We start from the raw sequence: 20529 nt of genomic DNA on the forward strand, positions 1-20529 counted from the left end.
CACAACCATACATTTTACGATCAATATAGGGTCCAATTATCCAAGGTAACCATATAAAGTAAAATAACTCAAAACAATACTAGCAAAAATGTAACATCATTCTAAAATTACAAAATTCCTACTCTCTCTGAAATATTGATAATTAATTTCTTATGGCAATCAATAAGGCACAGTGGGCCTCATTATGAGTTTGGCGCCAGCCGTGCCGGTAAAACCGGCATGGCTGCCACCAAACTCGTAATATTACCGGCACCTGGCAATGGGCAATTACCCGGGTATGCCGACCCAGTAATATCCCATCGTCATGCGCCGGTACCCATTACTCCCCATTCCCACTTGAGCCCAAGAGGGCTGAATGGGAATGGGGAGGTCGGATGCACCATTCATGAATGGTGCCGGTGCATCCGTCGAGTTGTGCTCGCAGGTGCTGGTCTGCCCACCAGGTCACACCTGCTGGGCAGAAAGGCACCCGCGAGCATAACTCGTAGTTTGCTGGTTCGGTAGTAATGGTGCCAGTAGCTTACCGGCACTGTTAATACCGGACCCGCAAACTTGTAATGACCCCCATTGTCTATTATCTAAAACTTAGAGACCATAGTTCTCAGTTTCCAAAACCTTCTTATTCTCAACATCATTATTTTCAGGAAATACAATGCACGAAATTCTGATAGCAGGTAATGATAAGGATCTTTGACCATCTCTGAGAAAACGCTCAAAGCCTAGTTGCCTAATATGAGATAAAGCAAGGCATTCAACCATACAATGTTTTAAGGTTTCACTTTGAAATTGTAGTTTACAAAAACGTCAATTTCTAGGGTTTCTAGGCACATCACATCGCATGCCCACAACCTCGTTTAAGGGAAATAAATTGAGGCGAAAGTGGAGACATTGTAATCTCATACTAGCATTTGGAAATTTCTTGAGATAAAACTGAATGGTGTTAATAGCTTTTACATCCATGACAACATTATGAAATATCTTATATTTTCTGCAATCTTCAGTAGTATTAGTCCAATCACCTCACCATCACTTAATTTTAATAGCTACAGGGTTCTTCAAAAGTGTGTCAATTGTTACTCCGAGTTTCACTAAGTGATTTATACAGAACTCGCACCACACTTCCATAATCACATACCCTTTTCGCTTTAGTTCCTTATTTTTATTTTTTTTACTTTGTTTATTTTAAATCAAGGCAGGATGGCAAATACACATATCACGACATATTACAAGCAATGCTTTTTCAGGTTTTTTGATCCCCAGTCCTCATTCCCCCCACCAGGCTTCCTCCCTCCCACCTCCCTCCAGCCTCTCCACCCCTCAGGTTTGGAGGCGGAATTTTCCCTCCTGGGTTATCCAGTTCGCCCCTTAGCGTCTATGTGTCTTCCTCAGGGTTCTCTTGGTGTTTCAGGATCCATCGGGCCCTGGTCGGTTTATGGGTCTGGGCGGGGAAGCGCTGGTCATATTCCAGCACTGGGCTCCAAACATTCTGGAAGCGATGGAGCGTTCCCGCCTGTGCTGCCGACACCTTCTCCGCGATCAGGATGTCCCAGAGTTTAGACCACCATTGGGCTATGTGAGGGCCTTCTGGGGATTTCCAGGCCCTGGCCAACACCGTTTTCCCCGCCAGAAGGCAGTGTGTCAATAGCTTGACATGGTCCCGGAGCGCGGGTAGATCGCGGGGATCGGAGCTCCCAGCAAAACTGGTTCAGGTTCCAGAGGAATCGCCGTTCCCGTAATCTGTGTGATGGTCTCCAGGCATGTCCTCCAGAACTGTCGTATCTTTGGGCAAGCCCACCACATATGGAAGAAGGAGCCTGGGTGGCCACATCCTCTCCAGCAGGCATGATCCACTTGTGGGTTCATGTGGTGAAGTCGAAGGGGCGGGTAATACCACCGGAGGAGCACCTTGTACGCACATTCCCTATTGGTAACGCAGGTGGAGGAGGTGTGTGTTCTGGTCCATATGTCCACCCAGGTTTGGTCCTCGACCGGATGACCTAAGTCCGCCTCCCATTGAGCCATACAGCGGGTCTTTGTGGACAGGAAGTCCCTTAAGAAGCGCCTATATAGGGTGGATACCCTGCCCCGGGTTGGAAGGTCCCCCAGTGTCAGTTCCAGGGCGGTGGGCGGGCGTGTTGCTGCCTGCAGAGTTTGGGGTGCGAGCACCAGTGGCGTAGCTGGATAAAAGTGAATCTGTCCCTTTCCTGGAGTTGGAACTTCTCCTTACATTGGGCGAAGGTGAGTGGTGTCCCTCCCATATATAGCTGGTCTATGGTCTCCAGCCCGCCCTTTATCCAGTTCCGGAAATTGCGGGGGTCTGCTCCGGGTGAGAAGGATGGGTTATGGAAGACCGGGGAGCGTGGGCTCAGTCCTCTTGTCACTCCCTTTTGCTTTAGTGCCCAGTCCCAGGAGCTAAGGGTGTGTTTAGTTGATAGAAGAAGGTCTCCCCAGTGTGTTCTGAGGGGGGGCGGGATGTGTGGCAGAAATCGCAAGGGTAGAGGTACTTGTGATTGTTCCAGCTCTACCCACCTGGGGCGGTTTGTTATAGTTTGCCATGCCTGAATCTGTGCTAGTTGTGCTGCCACACTATAGGCCCGCAAGTCCGGAACCCCCAGACCTCCTAGCTTGGAGCCCCCCAGCATCGTTTTGAGAGGGATTCTCGCTCTCTTACCTTTCCAGATGAATTTCAGCATTTTCCTTTGGATGTCCCTGAGGGTTGGTGTGGGAATCGCTACCGGGAGGGAGGCGCAGGCGTATAGGAACCTCGGCAGTAGGTTCATCTTGCATGCTGTGATATGCCCCAGCAGTGAGATCTCTTGGGTCTCCCATCGTTTCAAGTCGCCTTCCAATTCTTTAAGTAGCCGGGGGAAGTTGGCTTTGTATGTGTCTCTTGGGTTAGCCGGGATGTGGACCCCTAGGTAGGGGATGGCCTTCTTCACCCATGTCATCGGGCACATCGCAGTCAGTGGCTCCCGTTCTGCTGGGGTGAGCCCGATGCCCAAGGCCGAGGATTTGTCAAAGTTTATAGTGAAGCCTGAGACCTCACCATAGGTGGTAAATTCTCGTATCGCCTGTTTCAATTATGATTGGGCTTCTGAGATCGTGAGTAGGACATCGTCCGCGTATAGGGCGATTTTGTGTTGCGTGGGGCCGTTCTGCAGCCCTTTAATTCGGTCGTCTCCCCTAATCCTTTGGGCCAAAGGCTCCATGGTGAGTGCGAAGAGTAAAGGCGACAGCGGGCAGCCCTGCCGGGTTCTGCATGACAGGGGGATCGGAGCTGAGCTGTGTCCATTAATTCTTAGACTCGTACTTGGGCTCTTATAGTTGGCTAGAACCATTGTCTGAAAAGTTGACCCGAAGCCGAAGGCCTCTAGGGTGAGTTTCATAAAGGGCCAATCTACTCGATCAAATGCCTTGGCTGCGTCCAGAGCCACTAAGACCAGTTTTTGGGAGTTCCGGGAGGCAAGGTCCACCAGGTTCAAGGTTCTCCGTATGTTCTCTCCCGCTGACCGGTGAAGGATGAAGCCTGCTTGGTCGAGGTGAATGATCTTCGGGAGGACGCGGTTCAAGCGGTTTGCCAGGATTTTTGAGTATATATTTGCATCAATGTTTAAGAGTGCAATCGGTCTGTAGGAGGTTAGACTCCTTGGGTCCTTTCCTGGTTTGGGCAGGTGGATGGTGGTTGATTCCTGCATCGATGGGGTGACAGAGCCTGTGTCTCTAAAGGAGTTGAACAGGGTCACCAGATGGGGGGTCAGTTGTGGCCTGAATAGTTTATAGAACCTGGTCGAAAAGCCATCCGGACCTGGGGCTCGTGTTTTAAGCGACTTGATGGCCTCCTCGACCTCCTTCCCCGTAATGGGCTCCTCCAATTCGTCTCTCGTTGTGTTGGCGAGACGGGGTACCGCTGCCCTCTGCAGATATTCCACCTGTTGCGGTAGGTTCGCTTTAGTTCCTTATTAATCAATACAAACAGAGTACCAGTTTCAGCCAAGAAGCAGTTACGATACAAAGATAAGATTTTCCAAATGACCATAGCTGTAAGGGATAAGAGGCCCAACTCATAGTGTATAACTGCACACACTGAGGGAGTTGCAGCACCCTTCTCCAGAATAGTCCTTCCAGTAATTTCCAAGGAATAGTCCCAGGATGAGGTGAGATTTCAGCACCATATGTTAGGATGGGAACTATTTTACTTTTGTAAAATGTAATCAATGGTATTGCCAAGAACCCTCCAAATGTCCAATATATAGACCTTGCCTGAGATGCATGTCACATAACATTTTATTTTTTTAAATAAATAACACCCTCGAGCAGCTTGATCCCTGCAACAGTGTGAAACCCAGATATGTAAACATCAAGACCACAACTAATGAACCAGCATTAATATGCCATTTACAATTCCTACTTGACTTCTTTCTAGTCGCATCTATCACCATACTTTTTATTTTTTCCTTATTAAACAATAGGTCATCCGGATTTGCATACTTCTGTAATTCCAATAGTTGCCTTTATAACCCAATTGCTGTCTGGTCCGTTAGGACCAAGTCATCAGCATAAAGGCGTCTCGGACAGGGAATCATCCCCAACCTAGAGGGAAAGGCTCTTGCCTGCAATAACGAGCCACCAATGATGGAGGTAAATAAGTTAAAAAGGTTCGGAGCTATAATTCATCCCTGTTTTAATCCTCGTTCCGTTAAATCTGCTTCAACTACCTCCCCGCTCTAAACAATCTAATTTGAATAGATGTGCCGCAGCAAGTCACAGCATGTCACTATTCTATTCCATAGCGGACCATACGTTTAACATTTGAATACCTTTAAACACATTAAAAAGTGAAATAACAGCTCCTGAAGCATCGTGGGATATTATCAATTATTTCAAAAATAGATTGTGCTTATCTATTTTCACTCCTACGCTGGCTAATAACAGTTCGTATAAATCAAGAGTCTGAAGGAACGCTTTGTTCAGGCAGTTTTATTACAACAGGAGCTGGCTGGTTTACCTGGTTAATATCAGCAATTAAGACATTACCTCAGAAAGGACAGAGCTACTCTCAAAGAGATTCCAAAGGCATGTGTTTTGGGTGAGAGGGGCAAAGACTGGGTGGGAACAGCCATAATAAATAGGATAGCCATGGGTAGTAAGCGGGAGCTGTGTGTTCTTCCCCACATCTCACCTCTCTCCTATGTTCACTTCCCATATAGTTTCAGTTTACGGCAGTGCTTTCAGTTCCATCTCATAACCAATACTAAAAAGGGAAGTCAGTCTTGAACTTGGAGTAAGATGGCGACTTTCTTCCCAGACTCTGTGATTGCCTGAAAAGGAGTGCTATTTAACGCGGCACCCCCTAGAAAGTGGCAAACTGCGCTAGGTTGGCTATGTGGCAGAACTGTTGTTACACCTTATGCAGAGGTTTCCTTGCTCAGACAGGGCAGTGAAATACTGAGCTGAGCATTGTAGCTTTAACGCCGCCAGCCTGGGCTTAGACCGCTAACACAGAACACATGCTACCTGCGACAATTCCATTCTGTCATCCACTGTGCCTCCAAGGATGGAGTGTGAATGATGGACAGTGTGAGGGTGGCTGACAGATTACATGCCAGTGTTTGAGGCACTTCAGAGGTATCTTGGACTTTGCATGGGGCCGATTGTGGTGTTGGGAGGTTGGAAGTAGTTGGTCACTAGCCTGGTGAAGGTAATGCAGATGAACGATTCCAGCTGTGGAGGCATTTCCCCGGTATGGGCAGGAGGGAGCCCATGAAGCAAGGCCCCCTTGGTGAGGGCCTTTAGTGGAATTCTCTCTGGAAACATGTACATTTGAACATAACAGAATATAACTTTCACGCCCTGGCTGGAGGGCGGACAAGCAGGTTAAAGGTCCGCCAGCCTGAACTTTGCTCGGGCCTGCAAAGCTCGGTCTGGGGGGCCATTAAACTGCATGTCCGCCTCCCAGCCCGTGCATGAAAGGAATTCGCACCCCGGGATTTCCCGGGGTATGGATCATTTTCGTATTTTTTTGTCTGATTGGAGGTGAGCTCTGCGAGAGCCCACCTCCCATCGGAGAAAAAAAAATGCAACAAAAAGTCTGCTGCCATTGAAATCGAAAAGGGACTGTCCCTAATTCGGATGACGGTGGCAATGGTAAACAAGTTCCAAAATGGCCACCGTCATCCTAAAAGCGACCTAGTCCCTTTTTCATGTCAATGGCTGCAGCCCTTTTTGTTCTTTTGTTTTTTCTTCACCGCGGCGGGCGTTGAATGCAGATTCGTGCCTTGGAAAGGCAAAATCTGATTGGTCAGACCGCCTTTCCCAGGGGCAAATACTCGGAAGGAAGTGGAGCCCTTTGACAGAGGCAAAGGTAGAGTTGACTACATGGCGCTTTTTGGAAAAAGAATTTTGGGGTGAACGCTGCCCCGTAGCGAATAGGAAATCTCACATAAAGGGCAAGAAATCAGATTTCTTTGCCCCGATTCAGGTGAGGCTGCCTTTTTGGGCATTCATCTGCCCAATTCCAGGCCATAATGGACATGCTCTGTAGAATTGAGAAAGCCACCTCAAAAACTTTGGAGAACTGTATCATGATGCACATATGTTGCAAATTTGTGCTCTAGAAACAGCCGGACAAAATGAAGAACTTGAAAGAAATGATAGCTTCCCGGATAAAGGAGAGCAGATTCTTGAAAGGCCAAAGTGAACCGATGGAAAACTACCAGAGGCTTTGGTCATGAAATGGGTTGGGTTTTTGAAAGGAGTGGAAGGTACAGAGCTGAATGAAATTCACAGTTCCAGGATGCAGGAAAAACTGGAACTCCCTAATGATTCTCCATAACCTGAGATTATCAAAAGTTATCACCTTGCAAGTAGGGAAGCAGTGCTGGCAGCGAGATGATTTTGGAGAGCGTTAAGGCCAAGAAGAGTGTGCTCTTTTATAAGGGGAACAGAGTCTATATTTTCGCAGACCTTATTGAAACAACTTCTGAAAGGACAAGCGAGTTCTGGGGCTTAAAGAAAACATTTATTGTTTGGGGCCTTTCCTGTTAAACTGGAAGCTACAAATGGGAATGGGACCTTTGTGCTTTGGTGATCCAGGGAACTGGGCCAGGCGAGTGATAAAAGGGATGGAGTTAGAGAAATGTGATTGAAAAGTGGGTCTTGTGTTAGGTTTAGAAGTTTTACAATGTTTTTCATATTCAATATCTTGGTATTCAGTGGCTTCGGTTTTGTTAAAGTTTACTTTGGTGGGGGGTTCTAGCATGGCTTCAGTTACAGTTGAGAGAGCGGCCAGGAAAGCAATGCCTGATGTTGTTTAGACTTTACCTAATAAACTTACTATATTAAATATTCACTGCCTCTGCCTTCACTCAACATTGGCGTCGAGGACATCGTACCGGCGTGCGGCACCTTGCAGTGACCACGCTACTGAACCCCTCTCACTGCCAGCAGCCCAGCTGTGGAGAGCATCCTGTGAGGAAGCCGGAGGAGCAGCCAGGGAAGGAGCCACGACAGCAGGTACTGCACCGCGAAAACGCCCTACGTCCCAGGTTAGGAGGTGTGCATCTGGGGACAGCAGGCAGAGTAAACGAGGGCTCAAAGCTGCTCGACAGGAGGGGCTCGCTCCTGCTAGCGTGCAGCCGACAAGCAGAGGAGGGGGCCATTCCTATCAAGGGCTCGCTCTCACTCGCGTGCAGCTGCGCAAGGCCCCTCATGCTCTACGTGCCTGGAAGGGGGCATGGTCTGGCATACACGCGACCAGCACTGCATAATATCAAAGGAAGGAGGGGCTCGCTCTCACTCGCGTGTGGCAGTGCGAGGCTCCGCACGCTCTACGCACCTGGAAGGGGGCGTGGCCTGTCTTCTCCAACCTCCAGCCACCTCTGCTAAGCATTGTGACATCAGTTGCTAGGCAGCAACTGTTAACATGGAAAAGCCTTCCCATTACAGCCAAGCATAGTGTGACCTCATAAAGACAAGAGCAGCCTCACTCAGTAAAGGCTACAGAACGTTCTATTGTTATTGTGACATCATCCTATTCAGCACAAAGTCTTATTAGTAGAATTGAACCCTGGTTACAATCAGATCTCACTGTGGCAGAGTACAACACATCAAAGTGAAACAGTCATTTACACATTGTCAGCCAGTGAGTCGGAAGTGATGGCTGCAGCCATCCCGCCACCTACACCTTTCTTATCTGAACCAGGTCGTCCTACCATTAGATGGGATAGATGGAAGGGCATCTTTGAAAATGACCTAGTAGCCATTGGAGGGGACAGATTTAGTGCCGCAAGAAAAAAGGCCTTGTTACTGCACAACTTAGGACCGGAAGGGCGCAGTGTTTTCAATGGACTATCAAGAAGTCAAGGAGAGGATGCAGGAGATTCAGATGAGTACTCAATAGCCCTTAAGCAGATATTAGAACATTTTGAGCCTAAGAAAAATGTAACATTTGAACGTCACAAATTCTTTCAACGGAAGCAGGAGGCATCAGAATCTGTCAAGTCATACATTGCATCTCTCAGAACACTAAGTCACATTTTGAGACATTGGGCCTCCAAACCGGGCTCCATTACCGGGTTCCTTCAATGAGGAATAACCGGGTCATTCCAACATTGGAGGACCCGGTAATTTCTCCTTGAAGGAACCATTCCCATTTGAGCCCCCATAGGGGTAATGTGCCCGTTATTACCTCCCTCTTCCCCTCGCGGGACCCGGAAACGACGTCTGGTTTTACCAGACGTCTGGTATGGGTCCCGCAAACGGAACCTCGTAATTGGCACTCCCGTAATGAAGGGTGCGGTCCCGTACTGGCACCCTTCATCACGGGAGCGCCACCCTTGTAATGAGGCCCATTGACTGATTCTCTAATAAGGGACCAGTTGGTGAGGTGCACCAACAGCATGAGAATACAAGAAAAGTTATCAGCGAAAGATGTTACTCTGGAACAGGCGATTGAACTTGCTAGGAGCATTGAGCAGACCACACAATATATTAAAGAGATGAAAGTTGATAAACAAGTCTCACATGCCGTGTGTGCAGTTGGACCAAGGAGGAAGCTGAATACTCTCACAAATAGAAGAGAAGTGTGGAATCAAAGATGTACCAAGTGTGGGAGTCCGAAACATGGGTCCAATTTTCCCACGTGTCCTGCCAGATTCGCAGATTTTTTCAAATGCAAACGTAAGGGTCACTTTGCCAATGTATGTAGAGACTATTCAATCAACATGTTGGAACAAAGGGAACCAAGTGGTGAAATGAACCGGACAAGCCCGAGTGCATCATCTTCAGCACCCACTTTCGGCCGTATCAGGAGAACAGAGTGGACCAATTGATGAATTCACAGTTGAGGGATGTCATATAAAAATGAAAGTTGACACAGCATCTCCATGGACCATTATATCAGAAAACACCCTGAAGAACAGATTAAGGAAGGATCCAAATACACACAAGCCAGCCAATGTTCAACTACGTGGGTATGGTGAATCGGCTATCAAAATAGTGGGACAATTCCAAGCACAAGTATGATATAAAGGCAGGAAGTGTTCTGTGGACATTCTGGTTGCCAGAAAGGGCGCCTCATTATTGGGTTGGGAGGAACAGAGGAAGCTAGGGGTGAGGGTACAAGCAAGTGCATTAGAATCTGTAACCATAGTGGAAATTGACGACAAGTGGTCAAGAGAATTTCCAGAGGTCTTTACAGAAAAACTAGGAAAACTCAAGAACTTTGAACACAACATCAAACTCAAGGCGAAAGCCCAACCTATGATACATAAGGTGAGGTCAGTGCCTCTAAACATGAGGGAACAACTATGTGAAGAATTGAGTGACCTGATTCAGAAGGGGGTGAGCGAACCCATTGGTGGTACAGAATGGCTATCTCCGGTTGTTCTTGTGACCAGAAGCAACGGTAAATTGAGACTCTGTGTGGACCTTTGGGGATTGAACAAGAACATTCTTGTGGAAAGACACCCACTACCTATTATTGCTGAGACTTTGGCCACTTTGGGAGAACCCAAATGGTTTTCCGTAATTGAATTATCTGCTGCTTACCATCAAGTACCTCTTTCTAAGCAATGTCAACATCTAACAGCTTTTGTTACGCCTGAAGGCACTTATAAGTTTCTCTGCATGCCGTTTGGATTGGCTTCGGCTGCTTCGGTCTTCCAAAAAGTGATGGAAGAGATCTTGAGAGGCATAGAAAAAGTGACAGTATTTCAGGATGACATTTTAGCGTATGCTGAGAATGAGAATGAGCATGACAGGATACTAAGGTGTGTGTTGGTAAGACTGAAAGAGGCAAGCCTCACTGTACAAAGAAGCAAATACAAGATTGCGGTCAGAGAGGTAGAGTATTTGGGACACAGAATATCCAGTCAGGGTATATTGCTGAAGAGCACATTGGTAGAAAGTATCTGTAAAGCCCCAGCACCAATTGACAAGGATCAATTGAGATCATTTATGGGACTAGCAGAATTGTATCACAAGTTTGTGAACAGGTTTGCATCTATATCATCTCCATTAAGGAATTTACTCAAGAAAGGTTTAAACTTTAAATGGTCAGTGGATTGTCAATTAGCTTTTATGACTATAAAGGAGGGCATTGCCAAGGCTCCATCATTAGGTGGGTTTGTGTCAGGATGGAAGACCACACTGTCAGTAGATGCCCGCATTTTGGGTTTGGGTGCCACATTGACACAATCTGATTCAGGTAAAACAGAGCATGTCATAGCGTTTGTTTCGAGACCATTGAGGGGGGGCAGAAAGAAACTACTCAGTAATAGAGAGAAAGGCGCTAGCGGTATCTTGGGCAATACTTCATTTCAAGTTATTTTTATGGGGCCAAGTATTCCAAGTGAAGACGGATCATAAATCTTTGGTCCAACTCATGAGTAATTCAGATTGGGCAAAGGGTTCGCCCAGGATTGCCAGGTGGATGGTAGGTTTGCTAGGTTACAATTTTATAATCTGTTATATACCAGGTAGAGAGAACCTAGTTGCTGACTGTCTATCTAGACTTCCTGTAGAGAATGAGGACATTATTGAGGCAGCCACAGAACACAAATTGACTATTGCTGAGGTTGCGTGTGAAGCTGTAAGCAAGGGTGATTGGATGGAAGCAGACAAAGAGGCTGTGGTTTTGAGTAATGTGAAGAACTGGACAAAGGAAGGGTTGCCCAGTAAGGACAATTTGGAGAGGTGTTATGACAGATACTTTGAGGTAAAAGTGGAACTAAGTCTATCTGAAGATGGTTGTAGGCTTAGAAGGGGGAGAAAAGTAGTACCTCCTTGTGGCATTAGACACAAGTTAGTGAACCTAGCTCACCAAGGACATTTGGGCATAGGGGGCACCAAGAGATTGTTAAGACCGTCATTCTGGTGGCCAGGTATGGATAGCGAGGTTGAAAGGAAGTTCAGTATTGTAAGGAGTGCGAGAAAAACGACAAAGGGAAATGTGTGAGGGAAGTACCCCTATCTCCTGTGCAAGTACCCAGTGAGCCATGGGAAAAAGTGGCGGTTGATTTGGTTGGTCCTCTACAAGGTCTCGGTGATGGTTACAAATATTTGGTAGTCATGGTAGACTATCATTCCAAATGGCTGGAGTGGAGGGCATTCAGAGAGTACCACTGTGGAAATGATTTCATTCTTCAAAGACAAATTCTATAGAGAGGGTTTTCCCACAGAAATAATTACTGACCATGGTGTACAATTTTGCTCTGACAAGATGATGGATTTTCTAGGGAAGTTTGGTATCAAACATGTTCGCATCGCACTATATCATCCTAGGGCCAATGGGTTAGTCGAGAGAGCCAACAGATTCATAAAAGGAGGAATACAACTAGCGCTTGCGGCAGGGTTAGAGTGGACAAAAGTTCTCAAAGAAATGGTATGGAATTACTGTACAACTCCTCACTCTACCACAAAGATATCTCCTTTTGTGTCATTAAAAGGTAGACAACCTGGAACCAAGCTATGTCCGGGTTGGCTGGAGATGGCAGGATGTGTGGCAGGATGTGTGGTTGTGGATCGCCAAGAAGTTATGAGACTGATTACAGAGACACAAGACATGTACAAACAGAGATTTGATGAGGTTGCAAAAGTTAAAGAAATTAATTTTGAGGTTGGTGATTGTGTTTTGATAAAGAATCCTCGTTTAGGGTCCAAATGTGTAGATAGTAAATTCTTGGGACCCAGAAAGATTGCGGCAGTGCGTGGTAATGTGGTGATTTTAGAAGGTGGTGAGTGTTGGTCCAAGTCAAAGTTTGTCAAGAGTTCATCCTATGTGGGTGAGGGTGATGTTATGAATAGGGCTGAAGAGGACATGAATGATGAGACCATAGGAGGAGAAACAGAAGAGAACGGAAGTGGAAAGGTTGCAGTTGAAAGCAGTGAGGAAGGTGTAACTGCAGAATCAGAAATGTGTAAAGGTAGAGCTAGGAAAAGACCAATACGGTTCAAAGATTATTGTTGTGAGTGAAATGCTAAATGTGTTGCAAATGTAAAGGGATGAGATGTGTTAGGTATAGAAGTTTTACAATGTTTTTCATATTCAATATCTTGGTATTAATGCTCATACTTTGGTATGTACTTTCATGTTAATTATCTTGCAGTTCTTGTTTTGCTAATCCGTTGATTAAGAAGCTCTGACCTACATTATGAGGTCAGAGGCTTCGGTTCTGTGAATGTTTACTTTGCTGTGGGGTTCTAGAATGGCTTCAGTTACAGTTGAGAGAGCGGCCAGGAGAGCAGTGCCTGCTGTTATTTAGACTTTACCTAATAAACTTACTTTATTAAATATTCGCTACCTCCGCCTTCACTCAACACCTTTCTTATGTAGCTAAGTGTAGACAGAGGTGGGGGTTTCTGTTCAGAAGTTGCCTGTGGTAATCCCTTATGGGGGGACTATAGTTCAAGTGGAATTTTTGTACAATACGCATTGTGACGCATGGAGTGGGGAGGTCTTTAGGTCGGAGGCACTGCCTCTGTAGCTTAAATGTATACGGTTGTAGCCTAAGTGTTTATGTCTTTGTATGCTATTGCTTTATCGTGTGGATTTTTTGTTATTCTGATTTCCTTCATTATGTGTGATCAAGACATGGTTGTGTTACTGCAAAGTGTTCGTTAATGACTCTCTTCAGGGCTTCCCTCGATACAAATGCATTTTTTTGGTCAAAAAATAAGAATCCTAAATATGTTTTTATATTTTCCTCTGTAATGTGCATCATTGGTTTCAATCAAACCATACAACCTTACACACTTATGATTACATCCACATATTTGAATATAATCTACAGTTCAAGAATGAAAAAAAAACTTTGCACATTTAACTTCATATGAAAAGAAATTTGTTTTTAATAATATATAGTAACATAGACTCTATCTACACCAAAGCTGAGTAATCGCTAAGCGAATGGAAATTTGGTTTCCAGCCAACACTTTTCCCCAAACCTGTTCTGTATTCAATTGGTCAATGTCATAAACACACTTTGGGAAATTCTCCCTACGCCAAGCAACAGGCTTTGGACATTGAGTAAACCTGCTACAGCATTTCGATAGAATTACAATCTGTGCAACATCTGCAAACATTTATTTCTCGAAGAAGATCTGATCTAGCTCCTTATTTCTCTAATGTATTGAGCTCATTTAAACGAAATAGCATAAATAATGGTCTCATTTTCTAGTTAGAGAAGACAGTTATGCAACAACGTCCTCCCTCTGGCTGAGAGAAGAGGGTCATGAAATTCAGAGCTGAAGTTTTTGTCGATTAGTATTTGTCATTATTAGAACAATCCATTAAAATAGCTTTCCTCTTTCTTGCCTTCATTAGAATCGTTTCTGGGGTTGCTTAATCAATATTTTTTGACAATCCTGATAAAAATACATAATTTACACCCTCATTTTATTTATGTATTTAATATGTTCACAGCCAACAAAGGCTTTACATATAAAAGTCAGTAAAACAAAACTCCAGTTTCAACACATTTCATCAGATAAAATCATCACATAAAAATAACTTTTTACTTGTTCATTGGAACCACCAAATCAGGAACAAGCAAAAAGTTATTTCCAAGAAAGAGTCTCTTCCAGCACCCCGCTGTGGACAAATAACACAACCAAGAAAGGGCCTCATTATGAGGTCGGCGGTAACCCGCCGGTGCCACCCGTGGATTGCCGCCGACCTCAAATGACCGTTTACACTGCCTGACATTCCGGTGCAACCAGGATATTACAAGTCCTGGCAGGCCGGGATGTCAGGTGGCACAAACTGTAACTCCCCATTCTCGTGGAGTCCTATGCGACTCCATGAGACTTTTGAGAACTCTTTGGTGGGGGTCATTCATCGCCTAGTGAACGCAGCAGGAGAACCGTGCACTTCTAAGTCCCAACTTACATTGTTTTTCTTTCTTTCTTTTTTTGGTTGTAGGACAGATATTAGGGTAGCATAGGTTTTTGACAGAGAACCAAGTTCATTTGTTCGACATCCTGACCAGCACCATGTGTTGTTTTTTTTTAGTAGGGAACTCATCATAGTGGTAGGGATTAAAGGTTTTTGTTAATTTCAAATAAAGAGCTGTTTTGAAACATGTTTTCTTGTCCATCTCCTATATCTGATTTACCACAATGTTCAGAGCTCTGTCTTAGTGGAAGATGTGATCTAGGGAATCTCGAGTTTGCTCCTGCGAGTGGACCCTGATTAGCCAATTGCCTAAATAAGTGAAGACATGAATTCCCTCCCTTCCTAGACTGGTAGCCACCACCGACAACAACTTGGTGAAGACCCACATGTGGAGGTGAGCCCAAACGCAAGTACCCAGAACTGGTAGTGTGTGCTCCCGATCACAAATCTCAGACACCTCCTGTGCTTTGGGTTATCAGCAAATGGCAGTAAGCATCCTGAAGAGCCATTTACATCAACCAATCCTGAAGCTCTATAGCCGGAAGGATCTGCAAAAGTGTAACCATCTTGAATTTCTTTCTCCTGAGGAACTTGTTTAAGCGCCTCAGCTCCAGGATGGGCCATAGTCCTCTGTCCTTCTTTGGCAGTAAGTAGCAGTGGGAGTAACTAACCAGGCCCTGCCTCTTTTGGACCTTTTTCAGCAGGGAATACATATCCTGCTGGAGCAGTGGATCTGGAGACTAGGAGCCCAGGATGTGGGGTGGGCAGGTAGGGGGACATTTGATAAAAGGGAGACTGTATGTGAAACGTGCAATGCAAGCCCAAACCTCAACCCAGAGGGGAAGAGGGTTAGGGAGAGGGTGTGGATAGGTATGGGGTGTTTAGGATCACCGGAAAGAGGGTTAGGAAGAGGTTGTGGATAAGGTAGGGGGAAGTAAGGATACATTCACTGGCACAGACTACCTCTCCTCCTAATACCTGTCACCAAACATGGACTGATTCCACTCATGACACCACATAGCTATGAACTCACCAAAGGATCCAACCTTCCTGTACCGCAAGGTTCTGCCTCCTAAGGTCCTACTTATCTTCAAGGAGGAAAATGGCATAGTCATGTAGTGCCCCTATCAATAAATGAGCAGTGAAATGAATGGGGCACTGTGCCTGTAAACCAAAAACCAAACGATAGCTGTAACTCAGTGACCCACAATTGTCATGTAATTTACACTGATAAACCACCACACGAAATTAGAGGTTAAAGCCACTTATCTGTGGCCTCCGAGGCCACGTGCGAGCTCAGAGGCAGATGTCAGTGTGCATTTTCCACTCCGCCGATTGCAAAACCTATAGGATGCCTGAGAATGCAGCCAACAACCACACAAGTCACTGCTGCCCGGGGATCAAATGTGGTCACTGCCACCACTGGGGCTCAAATATAGTCACTGCCACAGTCAGGGGCTCAGATGTGATTCACTGCCACTGCCCGGCACATCCTCCTCACGTTGCTACCCAAACGGCACTAAACTCCTGTCTCACTCTCTCACTGGTGTTCGTGCCTTCTGGTGCGAATCATAAGCACCTGGGAAGGCACGCAACCAGCATTTATGCGCCACGCCTGCCCCACCTCCTTCTGAGAATTGTAGTCCTGCGCCGGCATTGCACTCTCCTGGCGTGGGCAACCCCCGTCCCCTTGGCCCACAAACCTCACAGCATACCCTTGAGAGACTACCTGCTTTACCCACGCATCCGTAGCAATGCTGTAACATTCTACAGAATGCTGTGTGACACATCCTACCACTGGAGTTTTATGTGAGGGGTATTCAGAGAGGTTTTTTCTGTCGCTGCTGAGCCAGATAGAATTGATGTGATGGAGGTCTGCATGCTCTTTCCTCCCATACCTCTTGCAGGTTTGGCAAATCTTTGCTGCCTTGCAGGAGGCTGAGCTCTTCCTTTTTGGCCAAAACAGCCATAATAGTGAGGAGCCAGCCTGAGCAGTTTGTTGGCGAACTGCAGATCCCAAAGATGCAATTTGTCCAGAATATCATTGGTCTTGAGACTGAAAAGGTTAAGGCAGTCAAAAGGCATAACGAGCATTCTAGCTTGCAGATCTGGCGTGAATGCACTCTTTCTCAGCCTCAAAAAGCACCTTAGCACCGAGCTGGTGCCTATTGCTCTACCTAGACAATCTGAAGTATCCAGACCAGATTGTACAGCCTGGCACATTGCCTACCTACCATCTGTGAAAATGTTAAGGGTCCCTTCCCTTTTCCCGCCCTACAGAACATCTTCTGCCACTTGCTCAATGACAGCCTACATAGTGTGAGTGTATTCAGCCAATGCACATGAAGCTTTTCCTGCTTTTAATGCTATGCTTCCTCACGCAAAAATCTCTTTTGCCCAAGTATCAACCTTTTTTTTGCTCTGTCTGGAGGCAAGGAAGGGTAGGATGCCGATTTAGCCCCTGAGTGGCTGCCTGGACTACCAGACTCTCTAGGTTTCGGTGCCTTGCTAGAAAGTGAGGATCGGGATGCTGGCCTGTACTTCTTGGTAAGGTCACCTCTCAATGCTGGCACTAAGAAGGGCTTTTGCCTTAGCTCCATCAAAGGGTATGTTAAGGCTGCATGAAACGGGATAATTGATTCCTTCGGTGGTCCTTTATCTAAAATGTCTGTTATTTCTTATTCTATACATTTTTGATTGGGGGGCCCCAACCAAGTGCTTCTGAGACTTTGCCGGTGACTGACCTATATGCAGCACTAGGGTGAGCATGGGGGTCTCATTGATACAAATCCACCTTAGGAGAAGTGCCTAACCCACTTGCATCCTAGCTCTTGGATCATTGCTTCCGCTGAGAATAATTCATCAGAAGGCTTGATACGGTGTAAGGGTTCACGTTCAAACAGAACTTGGTATCCGTCTTTGTCGAATATCCCTTTGAATGAAGACATGAAGTCTTTCCTGGACCTCGGGACACCTGGACGTCAAAGGATCCTTGACACTCGACTGACCTTTTGAGGAGGGTGCTGGAGCGGTGTCGAAGAGCATCGAAACAGCTGTAGACATTAAGGACTAGTCGGGTTTTCCAACAGTTCTCTGCATCGACTTCGTACCCGGGCTTTTCGGCACACAGGAAGAGCCTCTGCTAGAGTCCTTTCTGGCTTTGTTAAGCATTTCTTATTAAAAGTGTTTCCATTTATCTGCAATTGCATATTTAGATGGGAACCTTACTTGTCCTTCTGGTAAGGACTCTGACAAAGAGCGTATTCATTTTTTCTTCTTCTTCTTTAGAGAGGAAGAAGGTGAGTAATGAGAATCACTCAGGGAGTGCAACCTTTTTCTGTTTTCTCAATCTCCTTTACATTTTTTCAACGGATCGATCAGCCATTTTAGTGTCTTTTCCTCTTGAAGGTCTTTTCTTCAAGGGGGTTGTGCTCAGAGATTTTGAGGATGATCACTCGAGTGTCAATTTTGACAGTCTCACCTCACATTTGGTGTCATTGACTGACACAAACCACATTTAGCTGTCTCAGGACCACAGCCGAGACACCACATACAGATCTTATCATGGTCAGTCAATGACATTTTCGTGTCGCACTCTTCACATCACTTGAAGTCAGAAGGCTTTGGCGTCGACATATCAACAGAAAAAGGGCGAATATGTCAGAATTTATTTTCGGAGGTTCGGAGGTGTGAAGTGTTCAGAATAGCCCGCTGAGAATGCAGAAAAAGTAATTGAGGTCACATGGCGCGGTGCCAGCTACTTACACCAACATCGAAATCTCGTCTGGTTTCGATGCTGAGGAAGATCGAAGAGTCTTGATGCCGAGCCCACACAGCGACCCTGGAGGCAAAAACCTTTCTGAAGTTTAATGGTGCTGCAGTTGATATCGAAGATGAGGAATCCGTGGGAGGGCCCAATCCATTGGAAATGTGTTCTTTCTCGGCTTGTGCTGCTCTTAGAAACGGTTTGAATGGCTCTGCAAATATGTATATGGTAGGGCGATCATGCCAAAAGAGAGACAGATGGCTGGTGAGAAAGAGAGCGCAGGGAGAGTGAGAGGATCAAGATCAGCTCATGATATGGCGTGTACAGCTAGTACCATTTAATACTTTAGGACCACAAGATATATTTAAAATTACAATACATAACTTAGTGTACTATAAAATTACAGAAATATAAGGGTAAGATGTATTTATGACACTGAGACTGCAGCCTTTAATTACCTCACAATCTTACCTTAGAATTTTGGAGTTTAGGACCTGTTCGGAATGGGAATAGGATGAAATTACTGATGTAGAAAAGTCCGACCCCAACAGTCCAACCCCCATTTATTTGCATATGTATATGTGGGGGAGGGGTAAAGTTAATAAAAATGTATAGGTGTAAGGTGGTGGGCTATGGGTGGTCTGCCCCCACATATATACATATGCAAAAAAATGGGAGGGGAAACGACTTTTGGTGGTTGGACTTTTCAACTCGGTAATTTAACGCAGATCCTTCGGAATGAACCACCTAGTTTTCCATTTCCCCCTAAATAACTAGCTTTGGTAAAGACTACAGCCGGTAGGCTGTGCTCCAGGCCCAAACTTGGGTGTCTTGGATGTGAAATGTTTTCTTTATTTATGAAAGGTTGTTGACATTTTGACAGCCTGTTTATCTCCCTTTGTCCATTTCTTAGACCCGATCAGCCTTTCCCTTTTTCTCACTCCATCTCCTACTCCTTCCTTTTCTGCCTCATAGTGAATATGTTTGTTTGCCACTGTTGACATGTATCATATTATGTATAGCATGAATGTACTTTCTATTTATTGGAAATGTGCACTCTACTTACCATTTTGCCATTCTCCAGCATGACTGCAAGGCCACCCTAGCCCCCTCTCCTCTTTTGTAATCCCCCGCTCATCTCCTCCTCCTCATCTTCAGCACTTTGAAGCCACTCGATTGGCAATAAGGAACTATGTAAAAAAACAAAAGTGAAACAATAAATGTTGACCTGAACTCTATGTGTAAGCAGACGAAATGAATACATTTTTAAAGGGGGTGCAAATTAGCCTAAAAGCATGAAAACATGAGACAAGCTCCTTGCATGGGCCATTGCTTTTTGCCATTTTGGAAAGGTTTCCCTAGGCCGTTGGGATCACCGAGCGGGAAATGCATATTGCTTGTTTGCCCACTCCGTGGAGGGACACAAACAGCCTCTCAGCCGGCATCAGATGCAGACAGAGAGGCTAGCGAACTTAAGTGGTCAACTTGCTTTTTAGAAACCCCTTGTTTGAACAGACCTCATGTTTGAACATGGTGATGGTCATTATGGATCATCTTCACAGGTGCATGCACTCTGGTAATCAAAGTGCATTTTCAATTTGGGGTGGACAATGGCATGTGAACCTGAGGCCCACCCGAATTTCTGTGCCGCTTTCTAACCCAGTTGGGAAACTCTTAAAGTCTAGCCAAACAGTCCGTTCCCCCAAATTCACTAATGCCTCCAAAATGAGACTATAAAACGGAACAAATTAATAACATTTTTAAAAACATCTGATTTTGGGTTTTATCTCAACATATAATTAGGTCTCCAAGCTACGCGTGGGGTTGAGGTCGATGTATAGCCTCAGCCTAGGATAAGAAAGAACAAGTGCCAGAGTAGTTTGTTCCACGTAATGCCAATACTGTAGCTTTCCTCTAGCCGGAAATATCAGATTTTAACCTCAAATTTTGTGCTGCAAAGTTATGGTTGTCCTGCTCTACCTCCGAACACCCTTCTCATTCTGCCCCGATCAACTCCTCAAAGCCCTCCTGTGGAGCTTCAAATCAACAAAAAGTGTTTTGCTAGAGTGTGCTTGAATGTCCGATGTTCATTGTCTTTGCAACATGCACAGTAAATATGACCACAGTGCCCACCTGTGGTTATGAGCAGTGGACACTGTGTTCAGGGCCATGGTCAGACCTAAACTACTCTTAGTTCCTACTGGTAATGGCATGACCATCGGATGATGCTTTATGTTATGGTGTAGCTTTTATGAGGCATAGATATATGTCAATTAAGATGTAGGTTCAAGATATAGAAATATAAGCAAGTTAAATGTTGTGTTCAATAACAATGGAAAGCAAGCATTGCCATGGAAAGAATACAGCCCTG

Source organism: Ambystoma mexicanum, chromosome 3p, assembly GCF_040938575.1.
Source record: "Ambystoma mexicanum isolate Mex_15411 chromosome 3p, UKY_AmexF1_1, whole genome shotgun sequence".
In the NCBI taxonomy this organism is placed as follows: Eukaryota; Metazoa; Chordata; class Amphibia; order Caudata; family Ambystomatidae; genus Ambystoma; species Ambystoma mexicanum.